We start from the raw sequence: 22,979 nt of genomic DNA, 5'->3' as shown, positions 1-22,979 counted from the left end.
AACCTTCAACCTGTATTCTCTACTGTATAGGAGACACCTTTGAAAGTTAAAGACGTGAATATCTGGGCGAGCAATGAATGAAATAGATGAAAGAGGCAGTATCTAAAGAGAGATCATGTATCTACAATAGTCAGACAAAATAGACCTTGTAGCCAAAAGCATTTCTAGAAATAACCATATTTACTCCCTACCGATAACAAGTTTAATTCTCCAGGGACTATAAAACTCTACAATAGTATGTGATTACTGTAGCCTCAAGGCAGATGAGGCAAAAACAGAACTTCAAAGGAAAAATGATTAAGCGACACTAAGAAGGAGATATTAGCACATTTCTTTAGATATTTAATTGAACCAGCAGATCAAAATCAGTAAGAATTCACTTGTTTTGAGCAGTGCAAATAACAAGCCTAAACAAATGCATAGGTAATGGTTGTAGGATACACATGACACATATGTAGAAAGCAAGCATTTACTACAAAACACGTCTTTATCAGGTGTTGAGATTTAGTTTGAACTGATCATATTTTTGCTGCAATGCAACTAATTTGAAAAGAAGATGAAATAAAATCCACAGAATAATTAGAAGTTTAAAATAAACTGTCAAAAACAACCAAGTTGGTGTTTAATACAAGAAATTAAAGGTGGTTTTCCCATTAGAAAATGAATCATTGTAATTCACCAATTTATAAGAGAGTAAAAAATCCTATGATCATCTCAATAGATGCCCTCTGAAAATAACTTTTGTTTAATTTGTATCTATCCATGATTAAAAATGAAAACAAAACAAATAAAAAACAAAAACTCATAATTTCAGGCAAAAAATAGATACTTGCTTAACCTAAAAGAGGTACACTAAATATAAAACTAAAGCAGAAATCATAGAAATGATACTTTTTAATATGAACAGCAAAACAAAGATGCTCAGATTTCTACTTCTATGGACGTCACTGCCTACGACAATACAGCCAGAAAAGAAAAAAGTGCTTGACAAAAGGAAATATAAAAAACTTTTATTACCTCTAGGTAATTTAATAGTAGCATACTCAATTATAATTTATTAGAAATTTAACAATATTGCTGATAAAAATAAATGTATAAAGGTCATATTCTTTTACACACTAGTAGCAATCTGTAAGAAAATATGTATTTTGAAATTTACATTTATAATAGCAAAAAAACAAAGAAGCGGGCACAAATCTTAACTATAATTATTTTATGGGGAAAATAATAACAGTTATTGATATACATAAAAATGCCTTTAGTCTAACTTATTTATGCACTTCAGACATTTTTAAGAACAATATATCATAATAAAAAATTCAGTAAAGAAAACCAGAAATCAAACCTTGCAATGTTACAGGAAAAAGGTAAAAGAATTTTAACCACTTCTGCCAGCAAACAAAATGCTGTGATTTTTTTGGCCATGTACCAGTTTTTGGAAACAAACACATTTCAGCAGCTGGCATGCTATCTTGACAAAACAGAGCTCATTGACATTAGAGCTCCGCTTACTTCTTACTCTCCCGGGCAATCGTGCCCTTCTCTCATATGGATCACGTCTGGAACTACTCGCCCAGCACCCGGATTCAGATGCATCCAGACACCCATCCGTCTCATGGACAGTCATATGCAGCAATGCTGTGATTGAGAGGCATTATAATTAAAATTGAATTTTACCGAAGTTCACTCCTCACATATATCAGCACTTGACCTTGTATTTTAATGAGAGTCAAAAGAAAAAAAAATGAGGCCACTAACAATATGTCAAACAACTTGTCCTAATACAAATAAAAATGGAATTCAGTGTGGTGTTATTCTATTAAAAATATTTTCTGTATCTTAAAGACAATGCACCCCTCTGTATTCTTGATTCCCACCATACCCCACCCCACAACATTAAACCCCCAAGACAAGATCCTCAGTCTTATTATTTCCCATTTTTTCTACACTTTTATCTTTCTCTCTCCCTCTTAGAAGCTTAACGTTATATACGTTATATTAAGTTTCCTCTGATTTAAAATAAAAGTGAATCTATATGTTGAAACAAGTGTGGCTTCCCAGCTATTGTCCAAGACGTCCTTCTCTGGTTCTTTTGCTATCACATACTCAGATCCAAGAACAGTGACTGCCAGTGGAAAAGTATTTGTTAAACGTGTGTTATTGATTCATTCTTCAAAGTCACCTTCATTAAAGAATATTCTGCTTTTGCTGTTTTCCCTTTTTCTTCTCATATCACTCCCACTAAATAAACTCACTATCTTCTCTAATCAAAACATTTTCCTCCCCATTTGTCATTGTAGTGAATGGCATTGCACAGAATCCCTCAAATTATATTTTTTCATGATCCTGTTTGTCAGTCATCGCATATCAAGACTGATCGACATGTTTTGCATTTTCTATATATGACCTCATCTCTGTTGTAAATATCAGGATCCTATTCTTTCTCATCTGGATCATTACACACTCTTTCAACTTATTTTGTATCTTACCAACCTTATTATCTTGTTCCTCTTACAAATCGTTACCAGAGCAAAGTTGCTAAGATTCAGATCATTCTGAACTAAATGATATGGCTGGCTCAACATATCTAATGATAAAACTAAGCTCACCAGCATCATAAAGTTGCTTATTAATTAATTCTGTCAAATTTATTTAAATACATCTTCATAATTTTCTTCAACTCAGTCTATTTGAACCATTCTGACCTTTATTTGCAGTGGGCCCCTGAATGTACAATACTCTCTGTTTTGTTCATATTTTTATTTTGTCTAGAATAAATGTTGACCATTTTCACCAGGAAAATACCTAAACCTATTTCTAAACTCTGGTAAAGCCCCTAGAAAACGTTTTCTTATACTCCACACCCCATTCCTACCCACCATCGTCCTGAGCTAGTCAGGGATGAGCATGGTGCAGTTTGCAATCTCTGTCTTCACGAAGGTGGTAGAGAAAGATATATTGTGTAAATGATTGAATGGACAGTGGGCTGAATTTTCTATTATAAAAATTACCTGAAAGGATATGGAGGTTGAAAATGGACATATAAGTAGTGTGCTCCTGCTGAAGTGAAAGTAATATGATAGGGAAGGATTCAAATGGTAAGATGAAACAATGCTGTGAAATGACCAGGAAAAATTAAGATATTGTTAATAGAATGCTGCATGGAAGGTGTTGAACTGGATTCACTGAGATTCGATGCAGAGACACAAAGAGAAAAAGGCAGAGAATGGTCTGGGAGCACCAACAAAGAGTGGGAAAGTCATCTTCACACCTGGTGGCTCAAGCAGTATGAGAGAAAAATTTGGAAGACTTATAGGTAGGTAAATGATCAATTCAGGAGAGAAATCGGTTTCTGAGAAAGAAGAGGCAGACATATTCAAGGAGTCTGAGCATACAAAGAATATTGATGGTTGTGTATAGTAAGTTCCATGTGAAAGGATTCAGTGATTGGGAATGGGATGCTACATGGCGATTAAAAGGGGTTTCAGATATCTGTACCCATGTCCAGTTCCTTGGGGTGATGGTTACACATAAGGACAAAGGGAATAGCGTCAGGAGTCTTAGTTGCCTCAGAGTGTCAGGGGTGGTGAGTCTATGAACCATGATGAAGGAGGAAGCTCCCTTCCTCCCCGAAGCACATGAAACACAGATGCCTCTTTCTTGACCGGGACAGTATCGACCTAGATCTGGATACACAAAATCGCGGCTTACTTTCTGTCTTTGCATGACCCCAAATATGCCATGGAACCTGAGCAACCCCAAACATCTTCAACATTTAAATAAGTAATCTAGATAACACTCACTCATTATTTTTAAAAATATATATTAAACGTGTTTCTAAAATGTTTTAATCTACAGTTTCCCTAAATAGTGAAAAATGTCCTTAATAAATGATTACAACAATAAAACTTATTTATAAGCATTGGACACTTAATAGGATCCAGGCGATATGCGTGGTACATTGATTATAATTCTATGAAGTAATAACTACTGTCATGGTCTCCATTATAGAGATGAAAAAACAGAGATGAAAATAAATATAAATTTGCTCCAGTTTTCTTAGCTATAAAATTTTGGAGACAATTCAAATCTAGAGTTTGATATGGTATCGCAATTTCTTAACACTCTGATTTTCTACTTCTGTAACAGAAAACTATATAAAAATATAATAAATAGATTTTACTTTGACTGGTAGGATTTACAAACTTTAAATAAAATTTGGTTATTTTACATCCATTTTATTCATTAACACATCAAATAAGTACATAATAAATGCCTGATTAATTTAAAATCTTATTAAATTACTCTCAAATGAGCCATATTGTTCATACTTTGTCTCTATAATACACAAACTGCTACAGAGACGTAGCGATATCTGGTAGAATGTCTTCAGTACAATTATCTGAAACAATTGAAGCTGTGATACACATAGAGTTTTATCTTGCCTCCACTTACTATTTTATGGTCTAATTAAGCACCATTATTCTAGTTCATATTTTTAAACAATTTCAAAAGAAATATTAATGACTATAGAATCCTGCCAAGTATGATATCCAGAAAGATGATCCCTGGAGCAATTTCCAAAAGCTTAGCTTTCTTTTTTTTCTACATTAATATTCTTACATCTTCTCAGTCTTCAAACACTTTTTTAGGATCATTATTCCTCACTTTCGGAATGATGTCTTTCAGACAAATTGACTGCAAAGAAAATTTCTTCACCACTAAATTTCTTCCTTTCATTGGTTTCTTAAAATGAGGTTTCTTAAAACTTCCAAGATAAAATAGTATTTTCAATACAAGTGTTTAAATGAATGTTTCTCAAATTTTTAGATTGTATAAGACTAAAAAAAATTATAGGTATGAACATAGAATTGTATTTTTAAATTACTAAAAATAACATACATATCAAATAACTTATCTAATGTACAAGAAACAAAGACAATTAATCTGCCAATATTTCCATTTGAAAAAGGAAAAATATATGTAACACCACTGCATTAGAAGATAATCTCACAATAAACAAGTTGCTTACTCAGACACAGTTTACCAAATCATTGTTTAGTGTTTCTGTAGGTCCTTGGCCCTTCAACATGGGTCAACAGTGTTATGTGCCTGAATTTCCTGAAAGACTTCCTTGTAATGCAAGTGTACCTGCTAAACAAAATATTTCTTTCCAAGAATATACTGTGTCTGCCATTGTTCAAATCCTATTTCTCATCTTGTGCTTGATCTTCTATAAAAATAAAAATTTATCTCAAATACAAGAGTTTCTTTAGTTTATAAAGAAATCCTAGAAAAAAATTGCTCTCTCTAAGTTTATCTAGTGGATACACTAATCGAGCTAAGATACATAATCTTACACAGCCAAAAGACCCCTTACCCAATCTTTGAACTCCAGTTTAATAAATCTTTAGATTTCTGCTTCTGAGTTGCTGTAACAAAGTAATAAATAATTTACTAAATATTTTTTTTAATTTACATAAAATAAATATTTAGTGCTAAGGGTCTTTTTTTCATCCACAAAAGAGTGGTTCTCAGATGTGTTGTACGGAAGGATTATACAATTGGAAATGTGTTCCTATAGGGTTTTTATGTGTCTGCCACCTCCACTTGAAGACTTCTGTTACAAAGTATGTTCATAATTATTGCTAGAATTTCTCCCTTTTGAACTGCGTAATTTACATTTTAATTCCCTATGGAAGAGTGTTATGCAGTGTTCACTTTGTGCATTAATTCATTCTTTTCCTAAAGTTTTGATAGGGTGATTGTTTTTTAAAATGGGATTGACTTTATTTTTTCAATATAAATTTACCTACAGAAGGCAATTTTTAAAACACAGAATATTTTGTAATATACTAGCATGACATTTTAAATGTAGCTTCTGCCTCTAGAAACACACGGTATTTATTCCTATAAACACTGGAGGAAACATTGTTGCAATTCACTTGCTGAAATTTACAAACAGCATGAGTGATTCTTAGTACCTGGAGAAGGACTCTCTGGCCACTAATGTTTTCCAGTAAGAACAAAGCTAGAGACAAATTTGTGTGCAGCTCAAATGGAAAGGCACGGTTTCATGAGGAATGAAAGGGCTTCCCAAATCGATACTAGGATTCAAGCACTTTTACAATTATTGGACAACATGAACTACAAATAGAATCACTGCATTATTCTTAAACTTGCATTATAGGACTTGAAGTGGATCTGGAAATATACAGAGTCTCCCTTGAATTAAACCAAGAGTGGCTTTGGGAATAAAAGTTAGCGACTTTTTCCACCAGTTCTTATACATACACATTTTCTTAATTCTGCTTCATTTTGAATGTGAAGCCCTCTAAACCATAGATTCTCACCCAAGGGTGACTATGCTCCTCAGAGGACATTTAACAATGCATGAAGAAATGTTGGGCTGTCATATCTAACACCCTACAACAGTTGCTGTTAGCAACTAGTGGGTAGAGGTCAGGGACACAGGCTAAACACCCTGCAATATGCAGAACAGTACCCACAACAAAGAATTACCAATGCCAATGACTCTAAGGTTGAGAAACCATACCCTATACATTTTACTTACAAATATTGCTACATTGGCAAATAACTGTTCCCAAAATAACTCATTTTAGTCCACTGCTGAAAAGATTTTCCCTACCTTCTGCTAGTTCTTACTTTTTTCAATGATTTTCTTTAAAAGTGTTATCACCCTATATCTCATTTTTCCACCAAATGTATACATATATTCATACAAATATCAATATAGTTATAAGTAGCTTAATCACGATTTTAAGTAGATGTTTTATAAGTCCTTGTTAGAATTCAACTCCAAGTATTTTTGTGCATAAGGAAAATGATGATTTAGTGAAGTGGACTGGATAAGAAGTATTGAGAGCCATTTCATCGTTCACTCAGCATGTTATTAAGATGAATTCATGGTTTTGTGGGTATAAATGATACCTTCTATTTTATTTTGAATCTTAGTTTATTGTATGAATAGACCATAATTTGTCTACCAGTTTTCCTAGTTGTCAGTTTAGCTTATTTCTGATTTTTGTCTAAAGAACAGAACTGCCATGACCATTGGTATACATAACCTTACAAGGACACACCTTCTAATTTCTCTTCAGGAAACACCTGAGAGCGCATTGCTCTCTCAGTAATATTCAGTATTGTTCTCTGGGTCTGTAGTAAAGGTGTGTTTAACTTGATAAAAAAAAGTGTCAAATTGTTTTCCAAAGTGGCTGCAGTGTTTTGCATTTCACCAGCAATGTATGAAAGTTTGGTTGTTTTGTCCCCTTCTCAGGCTCTGTATTGGTCATGCGAATGGGTGTAGAGTGATACTGCACTGAAGTTGTAATATGCTTTTCTATAATGATTAGTGATTTGAGCAGATTTTCATGGGCTCGTAGGCCATTCTTATCCTCTTCTATAAAATGTTTAACTTTTAGTTTATTTTTAATGTTTACTGATCTTATTATTGAGAATTTTGAGTATTATACACAACCTTAAGACAAGTTTTCTCAAATATATGAGGGGAATTATATATATAGTCAATTTGTAACTTTTTTCCTTAAAGATGTCTTGTTTTTCTTTATTAAATAGAAGATTTTAACATTAATGATCTAAAATTTTCTTTTTTTTCTTTTAAACTTTGTGTTTTAGATGTCCAAAGAAGGTTTTTCTTACCCCAAGGTCACTAAAATGGTCTATGTTTAGTTCTAATGTTTTTAGCATTTTCATATTAGCTTTAATCGATGACCAAGTTGAAATTAATTTTCACATTTGATTTGAGACAGTAATCAAGATTATTATTTATTCTTAGTATGAATTTCAAATTGTTTCAGAAGAAGAGGTTTATCATTCTTTGCCAAGTATTAGGTGAACATATATATCAGGTTCTGATTTTGAATTTTCTATTCTGCTTCACTTATCTTTACGTCTTTTCTTACAAAAATATCATACAATCATGATAGCATAATTCAAAATGAAATTTGAAAGGAGGAACAAAACTGTCATTTTTTCTTTTTATTTGTGTTTTAAAATTACTCCATTAAAGTATAAGCAACATGAAAAAAACTTTACTTATTTAACGTACAACTTGGTGAGTTTGGAGATAAGAACACCATTTCTATATTTATACCATCGATACATCCATCATCTCTAAAATTTCCTTTCACTCTAGTATTTGTGGGTGTGACAAGAACACTTAACCAAAGATCCACCCTGTTAGTGAGTCTTTCAGTATGCGATACGGTATTGTTAACTATAGGCACTGTGCTACATAGTAGATCATGAGGCTTTATTCATTTGTGTAACTGAAACTGTATAGTTCTTGACTATACAGCCTCTGCCCATTTCTCTCTCCATCCAGACCCTGACAATCACCATTCTTTAGACTTCTATGAGATCTATTATTTTAGATTTCTCCTGTGAGTGGAACCATGCAATATTTGTTCTTCTGTGCCTGGCTTATTTCACTTAGCATATTGTCCTCCAGGTTCACACATGTTGCTGCAAATGGCTACATTTCCTCATTTTAAAGGCTAAATCATATCTTACTCTTTGCAGGCACATCACCATATATATTTTCTTTCATTCATCTGTCAATGGGCACTTAGGTTGCTTCCTTGTCTTAACTGTTGTGAATAAAGCTGGAGAGAACATGGAAGTCCAGATGTCTCTTTGATATTTTAATTTCAGTTCTTTTGGATATAGAACCAAAAATGAGATTTCTGGACCATATGGTAGTTCTTTTTAAATTTTATTTTTTAAAAACCTGCACACTGTTTTCCAAAGTAGACACCAATTTATATTCATATCAATAGCATACAAAGGGTACATTTTCCTCCACATCCTTAACACCTGTTATATTGTTTTTTTCCTTACAATAGCCATTCTACTGATGTGAGGTGGTATCTCATTGTGGTTTTGATTTGCATTCTCCCAATGATTAATGATATTGAGTATCATCTTTTATGGTTAGTTAATTAGGACCTAATTAATTTAGGTCCTTTGCTCCTTATTTGATTAATTATTGTTATCATCAGCATCATCATTATCATTACTTGCTTTTGAATAGTAGGGGTCAATAACTTGGATTTTAACACTTTATCAGATACATGATTCACAAGTATTTTTTTGCAATCCATAGGTTGACTTTTAATTTTATTGTTTCATTTGTCATGGAGGAGCTTTCAAATTTTATGTAGTTCCATTTAACTATTTTTTGCTTTCGTTACCTGTGCTTTTGATATTATTATATGCGAGAAGTCATTGCAAAGACCAATGTCAAGAAGTCTTTCTTCTATGTTTTAAGCTATGAGGTTTTTTGTTTTCTCCAAATTCTAAAACATTTAAGTTTTTATCATTTTAATCTTTGTGTATGGTATAAAATAATTCTAATTTCATTCTTTTTCATTTGGATATAGAGTGTTCCCAGTGCCATTTGCTGAGGAAACTCTCCTTTCCCCATTATGTGTTTTTGGTGCCCATTTTTAAGGTCAGTTGACTGTATAAATGCGGCTTGATTTCTAGGATCCGTATTCTGTTTCAATGTGTCTGGTACGTTGTGTCCATGTGTCTGTTTTTATGCCAAAAGTAGTCTTTCCTAATTATCATTTTAATGTATATTTGGCCAATAGTAAGGTCCTTTATATTTTCAAATACTACTAAGCTCTATTTTCACTTATTTTTCTCATTGATATAGATATAAGTTTAGCAAGTTATACACTTTCCAAAGAACTTAGTTTCATCAAACCTTAAGAACTCAAAGAACTATAGTTTCATTGATTTTTATTTTCAAGTTCCTATAAAAATTTCTTTTTTTTTTAAGTTTCAGTCCACAGGTCACAGTCGGTTTGTTGTTTGTTTGCCTTATATTTTTGATGTATACTTTCATCAGCTATAAAATGCTGTGTTTACATTTTTTCTTCAAGCATTTTTATAGTTTGACTCCATTGTATTCTTGTAACATTTCTTTTCACCTTGATGTACGGTTTTTGAAAATTTTTTCAAGATGACAGATATGTGTATTAGTGATGCTAACACAAGTGTATGTATATGTCTAAATTCACCAAATTGTATATATTAATCATGGGAAGTTTTTCTATTCAAGTTGTATTTCAATAAAACTATAAGTAAAATTAAATTTTAGCTATTTGAAAAAAACAAACTGGTGCTCATTTGGATCTTTGTCAATATTTATATACACAATTCCCTTGTTTAACTGCTTGGAAATGTTGAAGCAATAGTACATATTGGGCATTTCTAAATGTTTCTCCCTTCAATGTCTTCCGTATTTTGTTATTTAGGATCATAGCTGTTGTTGGTCCTGGAAAATACATTTCATTATATTATTCAGGTTCTCTCCTATTTCTATTTACATTATTTGTAATTAAGAAATTTATTACATTTTTTATTGTTTATGTACACTTTTATGTGTCTTCTCATCAGTTGTTTTAAATAACTTTATTATGATGAGCCTTGACATGGTTATCTTTACATTTGTCATGCGTACATTTTTTTATTTTGTTGAATTTTTTATATTTTTTCATTAAAATTGGACAAATTTTGGCTATTATTTATTCAAATATGTCCCTCTCCTTTTTTTCCTGGGTGAAATTATATGTGCTATAGACTACCTTTTATTTTTTCATACTTAAGCACTGTTAAGATTTTATTCAAAATGAATTTTCCTTCTATACTGAGTGTGTTTCCTTTCATATTATGTTCACCTTCACCTATATTTAGTTTTACAGTGTCTATTTTTGGCTAAACAAAATTCACAAATAGTGAACATTTTACTTCAGATATTTATTTTTTCACCTTCAAAAATTAAAATTATTTTATTTGCTTTCTATCCTTCTCTTTATTCATGTGATTGTAATTCTTTAATATATTTATAGCAGTTACTTTCAAGTCTTTGCATGCTAACTTAATTACCTTTGTCAATATGAGTCTATTTGTATTAACTCACTTTCCTCTCATTTTAGTCTAATTTTTCTTACCTGAAAAGTTCAATGATTTTTTAAATGGGTAATGAATAATATTAATAGCGTGTGGTTGAACGCATAGGTTTTCTTGTCTTTCTTTAAAAGTGTTGAGTTTTGTCTGCTTAGACAATTAATTTAGTTGTGGACCATCTTCATCTAGTTGACAATTGTTTTTAAACAGTCTAATTTTAAAACTAGAATAGATATTTTATGTCAGTGTCTTTATAACCCTATTACCAAGAAACAGCCTGTCCAGTATCCCTGTTGAATGTGTTAAATTGTCTTTCTACCCCAAAGAGTCAAAACCTGAATATGTTTTAGTCATGTGTGAGCTCTGGTTGATCTTCAGCTTACAATTCTCTGGTAGTTACTGATTTCTCAGTTGTTCTCTGGTCACCTCCCTGGATTCCTTCCCTGAACGTGTGCAGCTCTATATTCAGCCAAAGATTCAAGGGAATTCTAATGCACTGTTGAAGCTCTTTCCCTGAAACCTCATAGAAAACTCTTTCCATTATTATGTCTACCAGTTCCAGCACCTCACCCTCTGCTTCTGGCCTCTCTTCTTGCCTAAACAAAGCTTCAGAATTGCTTAACTCTTTCTCACTTATACTGTGTTCTCCTAAGTTCCTTCTGATGGGAAGCCACGTTGATAACAGGGTTCACCTCGCTTGCTTTTCTCCTCCGAATCGTAGACCGCTCCCCTTCTCTTCCATGCCTTGAAGAGTGTGACATAAGTGGTTCTATAGTCTAGTTCAATTTATTTTAATGGCAGTTGGTTTTGGTCACCTCATCATAACTAAAACTCAGGACAAATAATTTAAAATATGAGGAAAGCCATAAGGTAATGTTATGTAGTTCCTGTGATATATTTTAAAATATGACCTAATTTTACCAGGAATACTACCCTAGGGGATTCTATTATTTCCATGTCTTTCATGAAGGAGAACAGAAAAAAAAGAGAGACACAACAATAGCTAAATGGAGAAGATTTTCAGAAAGGATTGATCCAGAATTAGATCAGTGAAGGCTTATGAAAAAAAGAAAGAGCATGAGCAAAGGTGCATAAGAACATGATTTTATGGAGTTATAAAGATCAACTTTGTTTTCTTGAGCAGGGGATTGAAAAATAAGAGAATGTAAGGTTAATCTCAGGAAGTATATGATACTTAAACTATAAAAAGCCCTGAATATCAGCTAAGGAATATAAATATTTTCTTTTGTAAACATTGAAAAGCCATTAAAAACTGTTTCTAGTACTCTTTTGAATGACTTTTTCCACCAACTCACATTGGAAATAAATTTCATATACATTTTTTTGGCAATAGGGCAGGAAAATGCACACTTCCAACTCTTGGCTTTCACTGTTGCTGGGATATGCTATTTACTGGCTGATTCACAAAGAATTCTGACAATAATAGTTTGTGAAAAAGACAATCTGTTCCGAATTAGATGTTTTATATCTCTGGAGTAAAAAGCCTGTGGCATTACTCTTTAATATCAGAGAGAAATTGGCAACATGGCAAGGAGGAAATAGTTTGGAAATAAAATATATCATAATTGGTAATATACGCAGACTGTAGTTCAAACCATTAAAAAACATAACCAGAATGAAGAAAGTCCTGCCTTGCATTATCATACATTGATTCTACATGTTGTTATGCAGAAAATGTAGTCTCCATATTTTAACTAACAAAGGGGGAGGAGAAATTAAATGTCTTCATGTTTGGTTGTCAAGGGACACACGTATATCATTCCAGTCGTTAGGCGAATGCCATTGGCAGCTGAGCGCAGCAGTGAGAAGAGAACCTGTTTCCTTGTGAAACTGAATGTTGCCCAAAACATTGGGTAAAACTCCCAATTCTGTTAACCCCCAGGGTGTTCACAATAAAATAAGAGGTTTAGTACCGATTTAGATAAGTATAAAAGACAGAGAATTTATTAGCTTTTTAGAGGGGTTTGTGTTCCAAAAAGATTCCATAAAAGATATGATAATGGCTAAGAAATGACCCAAAAAACACAATTATGTGTACTCTTTGCTCTAAATATATGTATAGTTTTACCATTGCTTTGGAGAAATCAATCAGTTTGTGAGAGCACCCAAGGTGTACAAGGGTTTCCATTTTTAATATTTTCTTATTAAATCCCTCATTTGTTATTGGTTATGTGCTAAAATTCCCCTTCTTAAACTCTCCTTACATTTAACACATTTTACAGCTTTAAAATAATCCACTGCAACATAGCTCTTAGGAAACACATTTGTATTTTCATAGAAGAAAAATAAGAAAAATAAACCTCCTATCTACTAAAATAAAACCATGACTGAGGAGTTTGGTATTATTCTTTTGTTTTTCCCAAATGGTCAATGCCATTTCCATGGGAAATCATTTATTTGGCCGTACAAAGAAGACACACAAAATTGATAGCTGCTTTGCAATGGCCTTTGTGCTTTGAAAACTGTCAATAAGTGACCATTTTAGACATTGGCATGAAAAACCACACAGCACTCTAGTTCATTTGTCTGTCTAGTTGCTGCTTGAACAGCTGGAGTGTCTTTTAGTGACTCTCTTTTTTCTGTGACAGCTAGCAGTGCAATCTCATTTTCTGGGCTCAATTCAAATAATCAGGCTATAATTTCACAGAGACTAATAATTTGGCTACATACATTAGACCTCTACTGGTGCCCTAGGAGCACATTTATAGACCACGCACTCATAGCCCCAGATTTCCCAAATGTCCTCAAGCTTATACTGCCACGTAGTAATATTAACTTCATTGTTATTCAAGTCTACCTTGAGTTCATTCTTGAAAATGAGGTGCTTAGGAATTAAGCATTTTAAGCAGGAATGTGGCAAATTAAAAATTTCTGCATGAGGAATATATTTGTGTTTTTTACCACTTTAGGTGCTATTTTTAATGAAATCAATGCCTTTAATCAGATCTTCGGTTTAGCATAATGAGCTCTGAATAAGGCTGCTGGTCAGATGACATCACTTCAAGTGGATGAGATCTGACTTTCATTTTTAGCTCCACTAGAATTTGCTTGGTAACCTTGAACAAGCTGCTTAACCTCACACTGACTTATTTTTATTACCTGCAAATTGGATATAATAGGTTCAGCCTCCCAGGTGATGGTACTGAAGGATAGTTAACATAATGTTTTAAAAATGCTCTAGGCCCCTCAGGAACCGTGCTTTGCGATGGCAGTTGTATTGGAAATCAGACCCTGTATAGCACCTTTGCAGCCTTTAAATTGCATTGTGGATGCTCATTGTCATGTCTAAGCTTTGCTCCTTAGATTGACCTTGGTCCATTTTAACCTTAAAAGCGTGTCTTAAACATTCTTGTTCATTTAAAATTACTTCGCAGTGAAACTTGTATCTTCAAAGTGATTTGCAAACCCTGGAGGATGGAACACCTTTATTAAAAATAGCAAGTCTAGAGATTGAAAAATAAAGATTTTAAGCTTTGAATTAAAAGTAGCTGAAGCTAATTGATGAAATTTGTTGAATTTTGGAAATTTTATGGTAGATAATAAAAGCTTTCTTCCAAGGTGTGTTGTTGAAATCTCTTAATGTCAAATGTTTCAATAGTTGAAAGAATTATTTCCTTATCTTATCTGTGAAGATGATATCTCTACTTCATTTTACTACATTATTTTCTTGTACTTATCCATATTTAGTATAATTTACCTTCCTATTTCCAACTTTGTCATGACTCTATAATCAAAAGTGTTAAATCTGCCACCATGACTTTTTTGGAGATCATAATTATATCAATGTCCTTTCTTTTGCCCAAAGATAGATTTCTCTGTCAGTGTAGTATGGAGTTCACTGGAAACAGTGACAGGGTCAACAAGAGCTCTTTGTTCTTCTATTTTCTTTGTTCTAGGTCTCCACATTTAGAATCCAAAAATAATAACTTTTATCTTTTCTTTACGTAATTTATTTAGTCATGGGCAAAAGTAGTAGAGACTAATGGTTTGCATCCAGAGGATTGCCTGAGGTGATATGCTCATTCACAGTGAGGTGCTCAGTTGAAACTGTTTATAGTTATTATTCAAAAATGGTAGTAATCATGTATTTGTGTAAACTTTCTTTGACTATTTTTATTTTTTAAGATTTTATTTATTTATTTTTAGAAAGAGGGGAAGGGAAGGAGAAAGGGAAGGAGAGAAACATCAATGTGTGGTTGCATCTCGTGCACCGCACACTGGGGACCTGGCCTGCTACCCAGGCTTGTGCTCTGACTGGGAATCAAACCCTAGATCCTTTGCTTTGCAGTCCAGCGCTCACTCCATTGAACCACATCAGCCAAGGCTATTTTTATTTTTTAAATCACTCATAATAATCAATCCACTTTGTTCAGATTAATTTTTGTCACTTCCTAAAATCAAATGTATCCCACAAATTATCGTGCTGAAAATATTTCAGAAAATATCCTGAGAAATCTGAAACCAGTTTTTCAAGATGGGTTTGTAAATCCTCTCCTGATTAATTATGGGGACTCCTTTAATATGGACTTTTAAATTAAAATTATAAGATCTCAAGAAACTTTAACATAGATGTTTAATTGTTTTACAGGAAATACCAGGTTTGAGGGCTTTAATATATTTCTCCTAGTGTCATTAAATGGGAAAGTTTTATTTTAACATTTGTTATTGAAGTTCAGGTATCAGCTATTTCTGCACAGTATAGAGAAGTCTGTCACTAAATTAAGTACCTGGTAAAGATAACTTACGTGGCAGATAATAGAGAAAATGATACTCAATTTAGAGCATTAACACTTTTATAAAGTAGAAGTAAAGAAGAGGTTATTGGGAGATACAGAAATAGTTGATGAGACCCACTTACACAAAGCACCAAGAGAGAAGATTTTTGTAGATGACATAAAAACTCTGATATATGGAAGTGGTAAGTTCAACAATGGTGATATCATATTTGGTATATGGAATAGAATAGTGCAGTAAAGACTCAGTGAATGCTAGGCAGTTGCTTAGAACAAGATATTATGTTTAAAGAGATTACACACAGATACTAGTTATAATCTTAAGTATATGTTTACCCTGCAGCATATAACCCCTGTCTAAAGCATGTCTCCACTATGTACTCTTTCAGCTTTTACTACAATTGAGGTGAAAGAAATAGAGAACTATAAAATTAACATTTTTGTCATCTTTGGGGGGTTCTATGATTCATGTCAAAGAGACAATTTTGTGACAAATTTTTGTTATACAAGTCCTATTTAGATAAGAATATATCTTCTCTAAAAGCTGAAGGATTTAGGCAAGTTCATGTTGTATACATTACAAATTCAGCAAATATTTGTTTTGCTGGAGATTCACAGGGCCTTGACAATCCCTTTATAAGTTAGGTTGCTTTTAAGTTGCCATAAATATATGAGAAAATTAGTTTCAAACAGCTTACAAAGAAAGGAATTTATTAAAGTCCATAGCAAGAAGATAGAAAGAAAGGTGATTCTAGGGTAAATTCTTCAGTTTTATGATGGTATCATGGACCAGAATTAAATAATTCATTCAACAAGTAATTATTGAGCATCTAGGCTATATCAGACCCTGTTCTTGGCACTGAGAATAACTTTGTGCCTTGCTAAGTATGGTGGCAAAGTCTTTGATATTCCTCCCAAAGTGAGATGGAGTCTAATTCCCCTGAAGTTGAATCTTGGCTGGCCTTACGAACTTGCATTGCCACAGAATGCCGCAGAAATGACCCTGTAGGACTACCAAGGAGATGTAAGAATCCTTACAGCTTCACCCCGGGTTTTTGAGTATCATTCTTAGTACAGTCTCTCTTGAAACTCAGCCTCCAATTGTGAGAAGTCCAAGCCACGTGGAAAAGTTTCATGGAGGCATTCAGTTAACAGTTCGTGGAGAATCTGCACAGGACTTCCAGCAACATGTGTTTTTAGTTGACTCTATTCTCAGCTATCTTTTGACCTGCAAACATATAAAAGACCCCTAGTGACAAACCACCATTTAACCCAGACAGCCCACAAAACTATAAAAGATAACAATAAAATCTTTTTTTACTCACTGAGTTTAAAAACATACAAGCAATATAATTATATATTTAAAATACTAGGTAATAAAGTAAAGTAGAGAAGGTGGGAGAGAAAATAAAGAGAAGGAGGAGAGAGAGAGAGAGAGAGAGAGAGAGATCTTTCAGTCCTGATATTCTAAAGACTATTTTGTATGTGTGTTTAATCTCTTCTCCCTTTTCTACCCTCTGACAGTCATCAGTCTGTTCCCTGTAACTGTGAATCTGTTTCTATTTTGTCCATTTATTTTATCCATTAGACTCCACATACAAGTGAAGTCATATGGTACTTGTCTTTCTATGACTGGCTTGGAGACTTTGGGGGAGGTGAGCACACAATACAATATGCAGATGATGCATTGTAGAATCGCACACTTGAAACCTATATAATTTTATTAACTAATGTCACCCCATTAAATTCAGTAGAGATTGAAGAAAGAAGAGTATTGACCAGTCCGCATGGCTACCAGGGACGTAAAACAACGTTCAACAGTGTGCCGGTTATGTGCCACTGAGTCTGTCCTGGCTCTTACTCCTAGAGGCCCAACAGATGAAGGTTATCCACAATGTCTTGTCCTCAACGGCATTACTCGGCCTCTTTAAACTCATGCCTATCGCCTCTTTTATGGAGGTGATGCATCTTAGAGGTGGATCACCTCTATGAGAGGTGACATCTCATAGAAGGCAGCAGGAAAAGAGGTGATCCTTTTCTATTTTTTCCAGCTCTATTGTCTTCTCCAGAGAAGCTTGAATTTTCATGATGTGCACCAGTTAGGACCATTTTTGCCTCTAGTGATGTCTCAGGCTTAATTAGCTCTAGGACCCAATTATTCAAATTTCAGGTGGTCCAGGGTATCCATGGAGCGCTCTCTGATACCATGTGTCAAATGAATCAACTTTTTCATATCAGCCTACTTCACCATCCAACTCTTACAATGCATGTTTTAATGAGAAATTTGGGAGTGTGGCTGATCTTAACCTTGGTCTGAGCAATTACAGCCTAACACACCAATTCCAGGAGTAGTGTAGACACTGCATTTTCTTTGTGTTGTATTTCTTACAAAAATTTAAGTAAATGAATATTTTCCCCAGAAAACCCATAGCATATTCTTCCTCCTATTTTATATGGCACAACTGAGTCACATGCCCAAACAAACTCAACACTGTCAATGACTGATTAGACCAAAATGGAAAAGTAGGGCTTCATATTAGTTACCACTCGCTATCATGCAAAAGCCACAACCATTTAAGGATAAAAAAGGTCTTAGAGGAAGGCTGGCTTAATGCTTAGTCCTCAGGAATGTGAACCGTATTTCCTCGAAACTCTACATTCCACTTAAGTGACGGATGTATTTAAAAAGTTTTAAATACACAGGGAGGAGGAAATCATTGTCACACACTAACATTTCATGGATTGTATAACATAGCAGGTGATTATTTACTTGCATACATATGTAAATGTGCGCATACAGAGGCCCACATGCATCTATACAGGAGAACTTTAGCTACTTCTACAGATTTGTGAAAAAAGCAAACATGCAGTATCTGATTCCTCACCCAACTAGTGCTTAAGAAGTTAAAATTAATCTGATTATTACAAATTAAATATATTTTATTTCAAGGGATGATTTGTGTAAAAGATCTTTTTAACTTAAAATGTAGTAATTTTAAAATAAGAGAGATGGAAATAAGGAGACACAACTTATTAAGAAAATGAAGTCATGTTTATACTCAGGCATTAAGAGAATAACATTATTGTAATTCTTGCAGAAAATTCAATAATGTCTCTAATTTGAAGTGGCCTAACATTTCTATATAAATTATAAAATGTAATAATATGAAAATGTGAAATTTCTGACTTGAATTAAATGGATAATGAACAATTTAAGAACTTTTACCTGAATCTTTTGTTTTGGGAATACAATAGTTACATGTATATTGGACAAAAAATGTTAAAGTTTTGTTGATTATAATTCTGAAGGGATTTCATGAGAATAAATTCATAATTATAAAAATTACAAAAAGAAATAAAAACATTCCCAAACTTCTAAGAGTAGTATTGAAATATCACAAAACTAAGGTTTAGTTACAGTTTGGAGTAGATTTATATTTGCTTAAAAAATATTATTTATATTTTATTCAAATTTAAACACATGTAGTAGACATTTTAACTTACATTCTCTTTAAATTATTGCAATCACAAATATATCAAATGTCTTAGAAACATGACTACTGCATATATACCAATAATCATATTTTCTGCATCATTTCTGAGCAAATCTTCACTTTATATAGTTTTTGCTTAATGGCCAATTAACTGCATAATATAAAGTATTTGATTGTCATAACTCTGTACAGCTAATTAATTTGTGGAGGGAAGGTTCTGCTAAAATAGAATTAGGCAATCTGCTTAGATTGACTTTCTTATAAATATAATCTTTATTATAAAGACTCCTGGAGTTCTTAAATGTAGATGTAAGCAACCATATGCATACAATTGTGACTTAGCAAAGAACTTAAGCTTTCCATTGTTCTCATAAGACCTTAATTAAAATACTAGAGCAATAGTAACTTCTGGAGTAGCTGTCAGAATGCTTAATTATTCTATATTATCAACTGGAAAAATTAATAATGTAGAATTTCAGGATTTTAACATTTATATTTATAACATGTTTCAAAGATAATTTGAATTGAATAATTGTCTCTGAAAACAAATTATTATTTGTCATTCATTTTAATGGTATTAATTTTATGTCCAAAAAGTTGATAATTGCTAAATAATTATTCTGCAGTAAATATTATATTACATAATACTACATATTGACTTCCAAATCACAGATTTTAATGGGTGTATCATTTAAAAACAAAGTATTTTTCAATGATAAATAATTTCCCTCATATGGTGTGCTAGAGTTAAATAATAGGAGTTCTAAATAATATTATCTTTTTCTTATTTTCTATCCATGCCAACAGGTTTTTAATTATATTAAATTGAAACTTTTCCTTTGAGAATTCTGTTGCTAAGATATGTGACTACCTTTTTTAAGACAATTTTTATCACCTATGTCCTTTGCACTTTATAAACTTTTAAATTTCTAAATATTTAAGATTTATACACTCTCATGGATATGTAACTTCACTAGATTTTTTTTATATCCTTAATTTAAACAACCAAAAGATGGCAGTGCTTCATCAAGTATTTTTTTCAAATAAGCCTTGGAATTTATCCTCATGACAGTACTAATCTATTTGCTGAAAATTTTATATTTTTTAAGTAAAACTATATTCAATTAACAGTTTTCTGATAAGTGTTTTAATTTTTTAAATGTCAACCATGACATATTTCTTTTAAAAATAAAATTAAGAAAACAAAATTTTCGTAATAATTCTTATTGCAATGTTATTTCGGAAAGCTTCAAATGTAGTGTGTATTTTCCAAGCTGTTCACTTACCAAACAGCGGTAACACTCCTGACTATGAGCACCTGACCTCCCTTAGAGCATTTACTTCAGAAAACTTGCAAACAAAAATTCTTTCTCTGCTTCTTTAGGATGTGAATCATCTCCCACCCTCTTTTCAGTTTTGTTTTTCTAAAAGATCTGAGTGCCACCCCTTTGAAATGTAATCAGTGAAGATGAATATGTAAATACCCACAAAAGTGGCTGACTGGCAGTGGGGGTGTGGTCGCAGCCTCAAAAAAAACTCTGTCCCAACAGCTTAAAAATGTTAATTACCTTGGTAACTCATTCATGGAGATAGGTCACAGAACAGACTTTCAGAATTTTTCAGTAGCTTTTTTTTGCTTTTAGTGCCTAAAAATTATATCCTATATACTTTTCCTAAGTATAAACATTGTTATTATTATTAAAATATCTTTTTTTTGCTTTCAGATTATTGTAACAGTGGAGGTCAGGTCGGGCTAGGGATTTTGACTGTTCACTCTGATAGGCTGAAAAAACCACAAGGACCACTGGATGGAGCAAACACAGGCTCTATTCCTCATGTTACAGGGAGCACCGAAGGCAGCAGAGCACTCAGCTACACGGGACCCTGAGTCGGGTACTTGTTTAAAGGGGTCCCAAGGGGACTGGTGTCTACACGTGACTCTAATATCACCTCAGTGTGTACACGCAGAAAGAAAGGGTCAAGAGCAGTCACAGTGTTACTGAACAAGGGTCCGAGGCAGGGGGGGCAATACTTGGCCCACTGAGGGATGCCAAAAGCTGCTTCAGAAAACAGGGGACCCTCCCAAGGACGGTATACTAATATCTGTTGGGCTCTTCTGTCCGCCGCCAATTGGAAAGACATCTCTCAATGCCAGAGATTTGTGAAAAGGAAACAAAATGTTTATTTAATGCTATTCAGGCCTAACATTAAAATATCAAAGTCTTTAAGGGTATACACCTACACACACCCACACACAGCACTCCCTTCTCCCACTGTCCCAACTCCGGGTACCGTAAATCAGGAAAAGAGCACACATCTGTTTTTCGGGTCGCTGGCACTGTGAGCTGTGTCGTCTGTTCAGGCAGGATCTCCAAGTAATCCAAAGTCATGCGGCACCTTCCACTGGCAAGTTCTTTGTACCAAGTTCCAGTCAAAGTCTGTCCTGCTTTCCAGGCCACTCAGCCAAAGGAAGCACCTCAAAGCCACATGGCTCTCCCACAGGCACTCTCTCTGAGAAGGAGCCCTCAGTTACATCCTGGGTAGAAACCATTCACTTCTCCCTCGCCCAAAACCTGGCCACAGCTATTTAACATATCTATGAAACCAGTTAAAGGTTATAGATATGTTAAATGACCATTCCAGAGGTTAGCTGCAAAACTGTTGCTATGCAAAACAGCTCTCAATGGCCCTGCTCCATTCGTCCCTTCCCCCAACTGACACCTGGGTGGGGTGAGGACATCTTAATAATATTTCCTCCAATATTCCTATACACTTTGAATTCTGGACACCATTCCAAATCTTTTCTGGGCCCCCCCTTGGCTGCACCCTGTATCAATAGGACAAGAAGCCTCTTCTAAAGTGAGATAAGGAGGGAATTACAACTCATTTCCAAAGCGATACACACTCCTTCTGGCCAGGGGCCCTCTGGCCAGCCTTTCCATTACAGAGGTTGGAAGAGCCACGACCAGCACAACCCTATAATTAGAAAGCCACTTTATTAGAAAGCCAAAATACTTCAGTATCCTTTTTTTCACTTTTAAATCTGTGTTTTTATATTACTACATATTAAAAGCTGTGAGTTTCCACCAATATATCCTATTATAATTTAATACCACAGGGCTTATTCTGAATTAAAATATTAAAATTAAAATATCTTAATTTTTAAAAAGAAAGAAATGTAGGGCTCTTATCTCCCTGTCTCTGCCGAAAGAGGCATCTAACTTAGATAAGTCCCACTTAGCAAACACACATAGTCTAACCACATTGACCAACCCTTCTCTTAATGTCTTTTAATTTTTTTCAATTACCTCATTGCCGAGTTAAAAAAAAAGAAAACTCTCTTGCATTTTGCTCTAATGGAGTTGAGTTCCTCCTCTCTCCCCTATTGCAATAGCCTTGACCTGGATTGCAACATTCTTGAATAATGTCTTCCTTGCTGGTCAGGTCCATTTGGTGCAATTTTTTTGGACATTATCCTCTATGGTTGAAACGGCCAACACCACCACCAACAACGACAAAATGTATCATAAAAGTACCCCTGTGATTCTCCTCACGCAGGATGCATTTAAGCTAGAAGAAACAAGAGCACATCTTTTCTTCTCTTTTTGTTTTTAAGTAAAAATCAAAAGCCGTTGCTTAATGGGTATAAGCAATTTCCGAAGAGTTGAGGGAGGATCTGTGGGCTCTGGGCAGCTATTCTGTTACTGGTTTTCCAAGCTTCTTCTGTGACTTCAAGGAATTAATTGCCTTTCATCAAGAAGCCCTGGTGAAGATT

The sequence above is a fragment of the Sturnira hondurensis genome, unplaced genomic scaffold (assembly GCF_014824575.4).
Source record: "Sturnira hondurensis isolate 20B ecotype Veracruz unplaced genomic scaffold, ASM1482457v3 Scaffold0000780, whole genome shotgun sequence".
Lineage (NCBI taxonomy): Eukaryota > Metazoa > Chordata > Mammalia > Chiroptera > Phyllostomidae > Sturnira > Sturnira hondurensis.
Note: the sequence above shows the minus strand (reverse complement) of the source record.